At 39.6% G+C, this 12,232-nt stretch overlaps 1 protein-coding gene and 1 pseudogene across 6 annotated transcripts in view; one reads left to right on the top strand and one right to left on the bottom strand.

Annotated features, from left to right (window-relative positions):
• The window catches only part of SORCS1 (sortilin related VPS10 domain containing receptor 1), a 719,989-nt gene that overhangs the window by 57,112 nt on the left and 650,645 nt on the right, over nucleotides 1-12,232 (bottom strand). The window lies entirely within an intron of this gene.
• LOC118828361 lies at nucleotides 9,089-11,087 on the top strand (annotated as a pseudogene).

Here is a 12,232-nt window from a genome sequence, read left to right as displayed (position 1 = left end):
ATGGAGAGTGAAGTAAGCGGAATCAGGAATACAAGGATTCCGGGAAGATGGTGGAATAGGTCAGAAAACTTTCTGCTCTCCAAATTTCCTACACACACACACAAACACACATACACACACAAGACCGAACACCTCAGAGCAGCAGAAATAAACACAGGTAAAGAAGTTTTCCTCCTAAGACAATTTGAGAAGACCCCTGGAAAGACCTGACAGAGGCAGAGGTTCAGCCTGAGTGAAGTGCAAACACCTTCAGCCTGACTCTGCCGAATCAGAAAACAAGCCCTGGGGGCAGCTGGGTTGAGAGGCAGCCTCAGTCTTAGAAACTTTCAACTCACAGAGAGTGTGGGGGTCTGACAGCTGTTGAGGGATGCCAAGCCCAGCTGTGAGTGCTATAGTGAGAGGCAGGGACCCTGCTGGCTGTGGGCACTTACAGGAGTGCAGAGTTCCTGGTTTATGGTCTAGGGCAGAGAGGACAGCTGTAGTTTGCAGCCACTGGAGGACCACACGGAGCAAGATCATTTGTGGGACAGTGTGGCTAAGGATCCTAGCCATGGCTTAGGAGTGGAGACCCCAAGGTTGGGCCCCCAAACAGATCTCAGAAAATAACAATAAGAAGCATGTGAAGCTTGGGGCATCATTCCCCACACCTTAGCCCTACAACTTCATTACACTAATAGCTGCTAAAACCAAAATAAAACAAAAAAAATTAAAAAATGAATAAGCAAGGAGAAAGAACCCAACCATAGATATTTACTGTGGGGATAGTGAAGAATTGTATTCATATTCAGAGTAAGATAAAGGAGCTAAAAAAAAGCCACTCCTTTTTCAATGAGAAATGGCATATGGTTCCAAGCACAAAAAGAATTCTTGGAAGAACTTATAAAGGACTTTGAAAACCAAGTAAGAGAGACTAAGGGAAAATTAGAAAAGAAAATAAGGGCAATCCAAGAAAATAAAAGAAAAATTATTAAAAGAAAGTCAACTAATTAGAAAAAGAGAATCAAAAGCTTAAGGAAGAAAATGATAAGAGGCAGCTAGGTGGAACATAGAGCACTGGCCCTTGAGTCAGGAGGACCTGAGTTCAAATCCTGCCTCAGACACTTGACTCTTACTAGCTGTGTGACTTTGGGCAAGTCACTTAACCCTGCCTTGCCTTTCCCCCTCCAAAAAACAAAAAGGAAGAAAATGATTCCTTGAAAACCAGAATTGGGCAAGCAGAAGCTAACGATATTCTAAGACACTAAGAAATCATAAAACAAAACAAAAAGATTGAAAAAAAATAGGAGAAAGGGAAATATCTCATCTGAAAAATAGCTGATCTAGAGAACAGATTGAGGAGAAATAATACAAAAATAATTGGACTACCTAAAAATTATAATAAAAAAGAATCTTGAAAAAAATATTACAATAAATTATCAAATTAATTGCCCTGAAGTTCTAGCATGAGAAGGCAAAGTAGAAATAGAAAAAAAAATCCACTGATCACTACCTGAAAGAGATCCTAGGAGTAAAACTTACAAAAATATCATAGCCAAGTTTCAAAGCTCCCAGGTCAAGGAGAAAATATAGGAAGCCACAAGAAAAAATAAGCGATTTAAATATTGTTTAATAAGGACTACAATAAGGATTACACAAGACCTAGCAGATACTATGTTGAAGGACCAGAGGTCTTTGAATACTATATTCCATATAGTGAAAGAGCTGGTATTACGACCAAGGGTAACTTGCCCAGCAAAATTAAGTATAATCCCAAATGAAGAAAATAACAATAAAAAGGGACATTTAGCAAAACTCAAAGACTTTCAGGGTCTTGTGACAAAACCCCCAGAACTTAAGGGAAAATTTGACAAAAATATCCAGGAAAAATACAAGGTAAACATTAAAGCCCAATTATAAGAGACTCCATAAGGTCAAATTATTTACTTCCTATATGTGAAAATATTAGCAGTACTCTTATGATTGTCATCATTATTTAGGCAGTTTGAAAGAAAGGTGTGGACTGAGCTAAGTATGATGGGGCGATTCAAAACAAAATAAAACTGTCTAGGGAGAGATAAAAAGGAGTAAGTATCTCATACAAATGAGGCATAAAAGGAAAAATTGATACAGAAGAAGCTAGTAGGTGGGGAGGGCAGGTAGTGCTGGAACCTTACTCTTATCAGGAATGGGTTAAAAAGAGTATAAAAGTCTTCTCAATTCAGAAAGAAATAAGAGGGCAAGGGGATAAGGTTGGGGGAGAGGATAAAGGAGGAACTCTTAGAGGGGTGGGTAAGTTCAGGAATAAAAAGGCAAGGTAGTTGGTAAAAGTAAAGCAGAAGAGTGAGGAGCGATAGCGTAAATAGGGTCAGAAGGATAATGGGGAAAAATAGGAAGGAGAAAAATACACAACAAATAATTGTAGCTTAGAATGTAAATGGGAAGAATTTGCCCATAGAATGGAAACGGATAGCAGACTAAAAATTTAAATTCAACAAATTCAACAAAATTCAACAATTCAGGAAACATTATATAAACGAGAGACAGACACAAAGATAGAATAAAGGGCAAGAGTAGAATTTATTATGTAAAAAAAGCAGGGATAGTGATCATGATCTCAGACAAAGTTAAAGTTAAAATAGATTTAATCAAAAGTGAAAAATAGAGAAATTATACATATTATTCAGTATTGTTTTAGGGTATCTAAAATACCTAAAAAGTATATAATACCTGAGTGTATGCCTGCCAAAACACACACAGGAGCTATATGAACATAAACATAAGACACTTTTTATACAAATAAACTCAGATCTAAATAACTGAAGTAATATTTATTGTTCATGGGTACGTAAAGCCAAAATAAGTTTAAAAATAACAATTTTACCTAACTAATCTATTCAATGCTATCACAATTAAATTACTAAACAAAATATTTTACTGAGTTACAAAAAATAACAAAGTTCATTTGGAAGAACAAAAGGTCAAGAACTTCAAAGAATCCAGGAGAAAAAGATGTAAAGGAAGTAGATTCAGTAGTGCCAAATTTCAAACTATATCATAAGGCAAGAGCATTACTGAAGTGTAAAAAGGATAATTTTGATTATTTTAAATTAAAATTTTCTTCTATAAATAAAACCTATGTAGCAAAAAACCAGAAGGAATGCGGAAAATTTGGGGATGAAAACTCTCATAGACAATCTTTCAGGATGTGAATAGGTTGGAATATTGCTGTGGTGTAGGAAATGATAAGCTGCTTGATTTAAGGAAAAATGTGGAAAAACTTGGACTTATGAAGGAAAATGCTATCCACCTTCAGAGAAGGAGGAAATAAGCATAGAACGGTCTTATATGTATGTATGTATTATATGTGTATATGTGTGTATATATGTATCGGTGTATATGTAGCAGTGTATATGTGTATATATGTGTATGTTTATAGCTATCTATGTATTTGTGTGTGTATGTGTATCCATACTTAAATGGAGCCTTCTTTACAGTGGGTCAGGGGAGGGAGGGGAAAAAATAGAATAAAAAGTACACAGCAGAGAACAAAAGAAAACCAAAAAGGAAGCAAAGAAAAGCTGGGCAGCTTTGAAAACAATGTGTAGTATTTATTATATAGGTTTTCTTGAAATGGAAATTCATTGTTTTATATTGAATCCTGTCTTATGGTCTGCTGTGTACATGACAATGTTTTTTTTTTTCCTTTTCTCATTTTGTGTTTAAGTTTAAAATAAAAAAAAATTACCAAAAAAAAAAGAATCAGAAAAACAATATACATAATGACTACAACAATCTAAATGGAAGGAGCAAAAGTGCTGCTGAGGTACCTTCCAACTTGTGAGTTCTGTGCTTCTGTATCAAATGAATGCTCTAAAATTATAATGATCAATTTAATCTCCAGAACAGAGATAGCAAAATGTATCTGCTCTCTTCTTTGTAAAAAGGAGGGGAGGGAGAGAGAGAGAGAGAGAAAGAGAGAGAGAGAGAGAGAGACTACGGAGATAGTATATTTTGTAATGTTAGAAAGGATTGATGTGCTGGTTGGTTTTCCTGATCTGTTTTTTTTTAACTGTATGTTATAGGAGATGGCTTGCTTGAGGGGAGGAGGACTTGACTTTGTGGGGGTGGGGTGGGGGGTGGATATATTTAGAATCAAAGGTGATATGAAAACATAAAATTTAACAAAAAATAAAGTTTGAAAAAAAACTTTTTAAAAGTGTTTGGACCTTTCAGGAAAAACAAACAAATAAAACTTCCCCAGTAGAATGGAGTACTTCAGAGTGCATCATTTCCTGAAGCACCAATTTATTAAAAAAAAATCATTTCCTTTCTTTATACAAAATCTGCTTCATAACAAGATGTCAGCCTTTCCTATTTGAAAGGGAGAAAAAGGAGGGGAAAAAACACCTTTGAACTGTAAGTATATTTTCCATTAAGTAAGGTTCACATAGCATCACATTTTTGAAAAGGCCAAGCTTAAAATGCTGACATTTAAAAGATGTAATTCAGAGGGGAGAAGAAAATAGAGTAAGCCCTGTAAAGATATGCAACCCTGATCCTGTGCTCCATTTGCACCTGGGAAATGTGGGTGGGAAACAAGACAGCTTCAGAAATAGGACAGCCCCAAACTGAACCCTCTTGTGGAAAAGGAAAACCTTGACAGGATCCAGAAATAAAAAATGGCTTTGAGACCCTCAAAGAAGGCACAATTTCAGTAAGAGACAGGTTATACCTGCAGGAATTCCCCCGTACCAAAAAAAAAAAAATAATAGCTGTCCTAGCCAATGGACCCTATCTGTAGATTCAGTATGGCCAGATTGGGGGAACTTCTCAGTATCTCTTTGGGTTTTTCTTTCAGTAAGCTTCATTTTATTGGGGCCAGAAAGGAAGTCAGACCTGTGATTAGTTTTATGCTGGCACCCTCTTACTTGACATTTTTTATATAGATATGGAATAGTAAATGGAGAGAGGGCCAACCTGGGAGTTAGAGATCTGGGTTCAAGTCTTGTCTATGAGCGAACCACTTAATGTCTCCCTTTCCCCAGTGTCCAGGATAATTTCTCTAAAACTATAAGATATCAACAAGATGATTCTGTCTCCTAGCCTATAATAGTTTCCCGACTGATGTCCTTGCATGCATTTTTTTCTCCTTTTGAATCTATCCTCCACACAGCTGCCAATATTTTTAAAGCACAGATCAAATAATGGCATCTCCTTGCTTAAATAACTGCAGTGGTTAACTATTGTTTCTAGGATAAGTTGTGAACTCCACTATTGGTGTTTAAAACCATTCATAATTGGGCTTTAGCATAACTCTCCAGGTTGATTACATATTGCTTTCCCTCATGCAATCTACTGTCCAATGAATCTTCTAAATCACTGGTGTCAAACTCAAGCAGAACGTGGGGCTGCCATTTCATACATAAGGATCCTTGTGGACCACATAGTGATAGTTTTTAAATGTGATGTTATCTATGTTTTATTGTATCATTATTTGTTTTGTTTAATATTCCCCAATTACATTTTAATCTAGCTCAGACACACTTGGGGCAGTGAAGGTGGTGCAGTGGATAGAGTGCCAGACCCAGGATCAGGAAGACCTGAGTTGAAATCTGCCCTCAGACACTTAATAACTGTGAGACCCTGGGCAAGTCACTTAACCTCTGTTTGCCTCAGTTTTCTCATCTGTGAAATGGGGATAGCCCCTAGCTCCCTGGGTGGCTATGAAGCTCAAATGAGATAATAGTCATAGAGCCATTAGCACCATGTTTTCCATATAGTAAGCAGTATATAAATGTTAGCTACTGTAAATATTATTATTACATGGAAATGTTGTGGGCCACAAATGTCTGTGGGCTGTGTGATTGAGACCTCAGATCTAAATAACATTCCATCTTTTTTCTCCACACCTTTACAGAGTCTGAAAAACTCTCCCTGTCACCTCTTGGAACCTCTAACTCCCTTTAAAGCTCAGCATAAGCACTACCTCTTCATTAATCCTTTCTGGAAGCCATTTCCACCTTGTTAAGCCAGTCTGCCACTGCCCTAATCACTTTTCATGTATTTTCCATACATCTTGATAATGCAAGCATATATTCCTCTCAACAAAACAGTAAGCTCATTGAGTGGAGGGACTGTCCCACTATTGTATCTTTAGGGACTAGCACAGTACTTGGGATGTAGTGCATGCTTAGTGACACCTTACTGATTATCTGCATTGCTAGGGGTACTTTCACAACATCGGAGATCCTGCCATCAATGAAATCACAGCTCTGGACTCCCGACTCCTCTAGTCCAGTTATACTGAACCACAGAAGTCACTAACATAGGCATGCTAGCATAGAGGTGGCAGTAACAGGGGCAGAGATATTGTATGTTACAGATTGCAGTGAAAAGAAGTTAGGACCATGAGCAGGGGCAGATTCTCCCTGTTATAATATCTTGTTTATTTACCCCCATCCTTCAAGTAAGTCACTATTATCACACTGAAGTATTTTAAAGATGCATGATTTCATCTCTATGGTTTACTCCTCCCACCAACATCACTCCCAAACCCATAATCCTTAGAAGATGATGTTTGTCAGTTATTGTCTCTCCCCAGCCACCCCCACCCCCGCCACGATCCATTAAAAAATGCAAAAAGATCTGTTGATTAACTTTTAGGTTTTAAGGGCATTTCTCAGAAGACACATATATGTATGTGTATGTATATATTTATTTATAGGTATATATACTCATATGGATGTATATATACATATATAACATGTATATATATACATCCATATGAGTATACATATACACATATATATATAAACATACATACATACAGGTGTATATATGTATATATAGTCATAGTACAGAAGCATAATTCTATTAAAATTCAATTGGACCAACCATATACTCCCTTCTTGTTGATACCCAATCAGATTCTCCAAGACAACTTCTCTAGACCACCTCTCTTCTCTAATACCCAACTACAGCCCTGCCCACCATGGTTTCATCTGATTACCTTGCTAACTTAAGGAAAAAATCCAAATCAAATTAAATAAGATTTGCAAAATGCTTAGCCTGACACATAGTTGGCACTTAAATACTTATTCTATTCTAGATCATAGGGTCACAGATTATAGAGTCATAGATCATGAGATAAAAGATTAGAGCTGAGAGGGAGTTTAGAGGTCATCTAATCCAACCTCTTTACAGATAAGGAAACTGAGATTAACATCACACAGTCCTGTTATCATTTAGCTCAATTTCACACAATAGCCTCTTTCTGTTTTTGCCCATCCTTTCTTTCCCTCATCGTTCATTCATTCAAACAACATTAATTTAACATTTAATACGTACAGTATGCCACACTAAGAACTGTAGGAAGATTTAGTCCCTGTCCTCTGTGAACAGTCTAATGGAGATAATTAGATATACATGGCCAAATATAATTCAAATTAGGGTATAAGAAAAATCAGCAGGAGATAGAGTTCTTCATTGTCTAAGCAGTTTTTTTTTATTCTCATCCTGGGGCAGCATCTACCAAACTAGGGTTTCCATATGTCCCATAATACTTGGGTCTGTGACTTCTTTGACCTTTTTCCTAATGCATGTAAGGATATGTTTGCTATTTAGGATTTTTGCAGCTGCAAATGCGATCTGTCCTTTGGGGATGTAAATAAATTGGCATCTCTCCTCTAGAGAATACATACGGTTGGACAAACATTTACTCAAGGTTGTAATGATAGCTGAGTGCCCCCTTTTCCCTAATATTAGTATCTTCATACATATTAGTAGCTTATCTTTCCTCTAGAAATCTTATTGCCAAACCCCTTCCAGAAACTAGATCAGCATTCGCATGTAGAATTCAAGAGGGAAATTTGTAAGTCCCTTGATAAAATGGCCTGTTCTCTTACTTGAAAAGGTATCCTGAGGCCAATTCTCATAATGGCAAACAATTTAGAAATGGAAACACCTCCCAGGATATTTGTGCCCATTATTTATTTATTATGCTGCATTGCTATATTTAATTGTTTCTAACATCTTTTTGATTGTGGATATAAGCTTCCAATCCATATGAAAGTGGTCTTCCCTAAAAATTAGGATTTTATAATGTCTATCTGGGCACAAATGATTCAAAAGCACCTTTCACATCTCCATGTGAAAGGACTTTGACTGAAGACAGGGCAAACAAATGTTCTATTGTGAAGCCCCTCATCTCATTTAATCAAAGAAAATGTTCAAAGTTTCCAAAGCCTTGAATTAGAACAAACCACTAAGTTCATGATTACCCACTAATCACTGTCCTAGAAACCTGGAGTATCAAGAAACTGAAGGAATATCTTAAATACATGATCAGAAATGGCAATGATTTTTGTATAAAAGGGAACATTGGGAAGCCAGCCACCGTTCTAGCTGCTACCCTCCCCCTGCTCCATGAACTGATCTGACACAGATTTGAAAATTTATAGCATCCCTCATTTCCAGACCTCTGTTGTTGTTGATCAGAGGTTCAGTCCTATATGAATCTCCATGACCCTACGGATCATAGCATGCCAACACTGTCTATAGGGTTTTCTCGGCAAAGATACTAGAGTGGATTGTCATTTCCTTCTCCAGTGGATTAAGGTGAATAGAGGTTAAGTGACTTGCTCATGGTTATACTGCTAGTAATTGTCAGAGGCTGGATTTGAATTCAGGTATTCCTGATTCTGGAGAAAGGGCTGAGAGGGAACTCTGCTATTCACTGTGCCACTTAGCTGCCTCCAAGGCAAACAGAGGTTAAGTGACTTGCCTAGGGTCACATAGCTAGTAAGGGTCTGAGGCTAGATTTGAACTTCGTTATTCCTGGCTCCAGGCCCAGTGCTCTATCCAACAAGCCATCTAGCTACATTTTTCCAAAAATCCCATTTGCTTAGCTCTTTTGTCCATAGGGCTTTTCTTTTTTCCTTACCTCATGCATATGCTGATTTTTGACAAAATCAATCATTAGAAGTGGTATTTACAATCACTTGGAGTGGCATTTACTGTCACTTTATGAATTAAATGGGTGAAAGAACCTTATGTAGTCTCTTTTTCTTTTTAAGGAAAATATTACAAACTCAGAGAAATTCCAAAAGACATGTATGAATTGATACAGAGTGAAGTGAGCAAAAATAGGAAAACAATTTTTTAGTAACAACAGCATTATAAAGAAAACTGTTTTGTAAATATTTAAGAATTCTGATAATTGCAATGAAAAACTATGACACCAGAGGACCATTGATGACGTAGGCTACCAACTTCTTTCAAATTATTAATAACTGTATGAATCTTCGAAATGACTAAAAATAAAATGAATATAAATCAAAACACACATGAGATTTAACCTCACTCACACCCAGAAAATTGGTAAAATGGTGGCGTGAATGGAGGAAGTGCTCCAGGAAGGCGGGGCCGAGAGAGAACGCGGAGCGAGCTGGGGTTCTAACGCCGAGCACAGGTGGGCAACATTCCATATGAAGCTACAGAAGAACAGCTAAAGGATATCTTCTCAGAAGTTGGACCAGTTGTCAGTTTCAGGTTGGTATATGATCGGGAGACAGGAAAACCAAAGGGTTATGGCTTCTGTGAGTATCAGGACCAAGAAACAGCCCTCAGTGCTATGCGGAACCTGAATGGCTGTGAGTTCAGTGGGAGAGCACTTCGAGTAGACAACGCTGCTAGTGAGAAGAACAAAGAGGAACTAAAGTGCCCCCATCATTGAATCTCCCTATGGAGACCCCATCAGCCCTGAAGATGCCCCAGAATCCATTAGCAGAGCAGTTGCCAGTCTGCCACCAGAACAGATGTTTGAGCTGATGAAGCAGATGAAGCTTTGTGTCCAGAATAGTCCCCAAGAAGCACGGAACATGCTGCTCCAGAACCCCCAGCTAGCCTATGCTTTGCTACAGGCCCAAGTAGTGATGCGCATTGTGGATCCAGAGATTGCACTGAAGATTTTGCATCGGCAAGCAAATATCCCATCTCTGATTCAAGGTAAGCCGCAGCCCAGCCAAGGACCTAGTGCGCCAATGAACCAGCTGAGTACTCCAGCCTCTCAACCGCAGCCCTTGGGTGGAATGCATGTGAATGGAGCTCCTCCTCTGATGCAACCACCTCTGCCAGGTGGCGTTCCTGCACCAGGAGCACTGCCCACTGCAGGACCTGGCCCTGGCCCCTTGGCTCCTGGAGGTGGGATGCAGTCCAAGGTTGGAATGCCAGGCGGTGGGCCAGTATCCCTAGACCGGGGGCAAGGGACCCTACAGCACTCGCCCGTGGGACCCCCGGGCCAGACCCCAGAGCCCCTATGCAACGTGGACCTATGCCTGCTGGCAGCCCACCTCCCCGAGGTCTTTTAGGAGATGCTCCAAATGACCCACGTGGAGGGACTTTGCTCTCAGTCACTGGAGAAGTAGAACCCAGAGGTTACCTGGGGCCACCCCATCAGGGTCCTCCCATGCACCACGTCCCTGGCCATGACAGTCGTGGCCCTCCCCACGAGATGAGGGGAGGGCCACTGGGAGAGCATCGGCCTCTAATGGGAGAGCCTAGGGGACCCATGTTGGATCAGAGGGGTCCACCCATGGATGGCAGAGGCGGAAGAGACCCAAGAGGGCTGGAGGCCCGAGCCATGGAGGCCCGAGCCATGGAGGCCCGAGGCATGGATGCCAGAGCAATGGAAGCCAGGGGAATGGAGGCCCGAAGTTTGGAATCAAGGGCCATGGAGGCTAGGGGCATAGATACAAGAACAATGGAGACAAGAGGCCCTGGCCCCAGAGGCCCAATGCCTGGGGGACTCCAGGGACCTGGGCCAATCAGCATGGGAACAGGTAGCCCACAGGGTCCCAGGCAGGTCCCAGGCATGCAGGGATCTGGTCTGCAAGGCAGAGGTCAGCCTGGGGGATTTAGTCCTGGACAGAACCAAGTTACTCCACAGGATCATGAAAAGGCCGCTTTGATTATGCAAGTGCTCCAACTGACCGCAGACCAAATTGCTATGCTGCCTCCTGAGCAACGGCAGAGTATCCTGATTTTAAAGGAACAGATACAAAAATCGACTGGCGCCCCTTGAGTGGTGAGCAAATGGATGCCCTGCTGGAGAGGGCAGAGGGCTGGGGGATTCTGCTTGGGTCGCTTCCATGCTCACCTAGGATGCTCAGCATGAGGACCTTTGCTTGTTCCTCCCGATCTCTACTCTGCTTCTACAGGGCCAGTCCAGCCCCTGTAGGGTGGGGTGATACTGTAGGCTGTTGGCCCATTGTTCTGTGTAGTTAATCACCTCAGATATGCATTTCAATAAATGCCTATGTATCTTAGTAACCAGTATATTTACTTCTGAAGCAAATTCTGATGTGAGAAGAATAGAACCTGTAGCCAAGGAAGCAAATGGTCAAAAAAAATCCACCATAAACTCCGACACGTTTTAGAGGAGTTCTTACGGGCTGATACATGGCTCACCACACATTATCACGCTTTCTCCTTGTCATACTCATCTTCCAAATAAACTCATCATGACACACACAAAAAAAAATTAGTAAAAATGTAAATAATAACTTTAGTGAATTGTTGGTAGAGTTGTCAATCATTTGGAATTATGCAAATGAAATGACTTCAATGTCCCCTTTGACCCAGAGATTCCATTACTAATCATATATGGCAAAAAAGTTATTGATAAGAAGGAAGTCCCCCTTTATTCATTAAAATATTCATAGTAGTACTTTTCAAAGCTAATAAAGAATTAAAAACAAAATAGACAACTGTTGATTGCCGAATGGCTAAACAATCGTGGGACATAAATCTCATGAAATAATCCTATACTGTATTGATGAATATAGAGAAACATGTAAAGACTTAATGGGAAGGGGAATAGCTTTTGTATAGCACCTACTATGAACCAGGTACTGTGCTAATATCCCATTTGATCCTCAAAACAACTCTGTTAGGTAGGCACATTATTATCCCCATTTTACAGTTTTAGAAAGTGAGTCAAATAAAAGTTAAACGACTTGCCCAGAGTAACACTAGTGTCTGAGGCTGGATTTGAACTCAGGGCTTCCTGACTCCAGGCTCTAACCTTTGTACTACTTAGTTGTCTTGACTTACGTGACATTTCTATATCATCACATAGAATGAACTAAAGAGAGACAAGAAACAATATACAAAATGACTCAAACAATGTAACTGGAAAGAATAACCATCAAAATGTTAACATTTAATGTTGCAGAATTACAAAGAATAAGAATGA

Source organism: Trichosurus vulpecula, chromosome 8 (genome assembly GCF_011100635.1).
Source record: "Trichosurus vulpecula isolate mTriVul1 chromosome 8, mTriVul1.pri, whole genome shotgun sequence".
In the NCBI taxonomy this organism is placed as follows: Eukaryota; Metazoa; Chordata; class Mammalia; order Diprotodontia; family Phalangeridae; genus Trichosurus; species Trichosurus vulpecula.
Note: the sequence above shows the minus strand (reverse complement) of the source record. Positions and strands in the feature narration are given on the sequence as shown.